General features: G+C 43.4%; 1 pseudogene; it reads left to right on the top strand.

Annotated features, from left to right (window-relative positions):
- Nucleotides 1-788: 788 nt before the first annotated feature.
- LOC115327690 lies at nt 789-2,269 on the top strand (annotated as a pseudogene).
- The last annotated feature ends 134 nt before the right edge of the window (nt 2,270-2,403 follow it).

The raw sequence follows: 2,403 nt of genomic DNA, 5'->3' as shown, positions 1-2,403 counted from the left end.
TAGTGCGCATTGGTCAGAGACAGAAGTTCTGCATAAAGAGCGAAAGGACATTAAGAGGGTCGTTAAAGAAACAATAAGAATAAGTTCTATCGGAAACTGCATAAGCCAAGCATCGATGCAACTTGGACGCAACTCCAAAAAGTTCCTCAGACTTTGAACGAACGCATTCGGTTTACGAGAAGAAGGTGGGGGAGAGACAATGTAGATGTGTATATACATCTAAATTTTTTTTTTTTTTTTAAATGTGCTTGTGATTGCGTTTTCGAGATCACTTCGGTGTGTTTTCCCAAAGAAGGAAAGGAAAAAAAAAAGTGTTTTTTTGTGGTTTTTTTGTCTGGGTGCGTCGCCACGGTTTAGAGGCCACCTGTGTGTTTTTTTTTTTTTTTTTGTGCGCTTTGACGCGACTGTTAGGATAATTCTGGACATATCTCTGTCAAGGTCACTGCGATGATCCGCAGTGTCCCATTGTTAAGTCCTCGTCTCATGTGTGGGTTTTTTTGTATCTTTTGCGCGTGTTCCATCCGGTTCGAAATGTCTGCAGCAAAGGAGTTTATCTGTAGAGTGTGGTTGGGAAAAAGTTCCGTGGGTACTTAAAGGCTGTTTGAGAAATAAACCAGTTAGCTGAGTTTGAGACGTTCTCTGTGTCTGTTCCTTCTACTGAAAGTTCTTCCGATTTCTTCCACCGCAGTCTCAGGTGTAATACGACATAATTAGCTACCACCAGCTCGCCTGCACTCTCACCGTCTTTTCACTAATAGTTCCGGAAGCAGGCTTATTTCCCTTCAACCATGGCCCCGCAGCTGTACCCCAACCAACCTCGCTGCTCCTTCAAGCATTCACGGTACTCGACAAACTGGGACGACGTCTGGCTGAATTGGAAGCGGAGGTCGCTTTCCTGGGCATCAGTTTGAGAAAGAGGTATGTGGATCCGAACCTCTTCAAACATCTATCATCCTCAAGATTCCCATGGAGCGCCAAAAAGAAGATTATCAAGGCATACAGACAAGGTGCGACCAAGAGAATTGAAGAACTACGACGGGCCTGCGAGCGCATCTGGACCATCCTTCGGGGCCAGCAATAAAAGCACGATCAGGACTTCCAACGCTGGAACGCAGGAAAAAAGGTACTTTTTGACAGTCTTTGGAGCGTAAAGCGAAGAACAGTGTTAAGGAGCATCCAAAGGAACGATCAGACGACAGCATGTGGAATACTACCAGACATCAACAATCAGTCCAATCTGACTATACCGCACGTGGTGAACCCATGCGAGGTGTTCATTTCTAGAAAGACGGAACAAACACTGGGGAATGGCCCAAAGTTTTGCATGAACGTGAAACCTTCAAGGGTAGATGTGTTTTCCGCAATTCAGACTATTTCGAAAGTGACGGGTCATAATGAAAGAGCCACGTTCGTGGATTGTGCTGTTGATAGAATGGACAAACTGATGAATGATAGCTTTCGAACTGAAAAGAGAGATTTTCGTGTCATAAGCGCTGCCGTGAAGGAACTAGAAAGGGGATCGCTGCGTCTGCTGCAGTCTGACAAAAGTGGTATGTTCGGTGTCCTTCCCGAGACAGTGTTCGGAAGAAAGGCAGACGAAGCCCTCAGCGCACTCTTCATTGAATGGAAAGGGAGCATTAAGAAAATTAAGAAGAATATTGTTGAAATCTTCAAGGAAGATGAGGTGGATAATCTGGCAAAACAAGTAGTTAACCAAACAAGGTCTTCGTTAAGTCTAACATTTTTTTTGAAACATCACAAACCGGATATGCCTTTTCGCACAGTAATCAACGAACTCGGAACGTGGCAGTGTAGCGTCTCGAAATTTTTGCAAAGAGGGTTGAATGTAATTCAACTGGAGGGGAGTCTTTCACTGAGAAATTCAGAGGCACTAATTGATGTTCTAGAGGGCTTTCATGGAAGACAATGCACTGTAATGTCAATGGACATTAAGGATCTATACTATTCGCTTGAGAAAGTGCGCTTGATGCAAAGAGTTCGGCAGGTGCTAGAGTTAAACCCGGTAAACTTTCAGTCCAGGACGGGCATCGCCGTCGACAGTTTCCTTTCACTTCTTGATTTGTACCTTCAAGCAACAGTTGTTGAATATAATGGGCAGAAATATGTTCAAAGAGATGGTGTATGCATTGGATCTTCGGTGGCTCCGATGTTAGCAGAAATATATCTTAACACCTTAGATAGTAGCGTAAGTGAAACACTTAAAGAAAATAACTTGAATAGTTGCATTGTTAAAAGGTACGTGGATGATATTTTTATTTGCGCTTTTCGAGAGAATGAGGCTCAGGTTTTGGAATCGATTATAAAAACAGCAGCTCCGGAGCTTAGGTTTACAACTGAAAAACCTGAAAATGGGATCCTGCAGTTTCTAGATTTACGCGTACA

This window comes from Ixodes scapularis, unplaced genomic scaffold, assembly GCF_016920785.2.
Source record: "Ixodes scapularis isolate PalLabHiFi unplaced genomic scaffold, ASM1692078v2 PGA_scaffold1__304_contigs__length_218370807, whole genome shotgun sequence".
In the NCBI taxonomy this organism is placed as follows: domain Eukaryota; kingdom Metazoa; phylum Arthropoda; class Arachnida; order Ixodida; family Ixodidae; genus Ixodes; species Ixodes scapularis.
The sequence above is the reverse complement of the archived record's forward strand: the minus strand, read 5'-3'. Positions and strand labels throughout refer to the sequence as shown.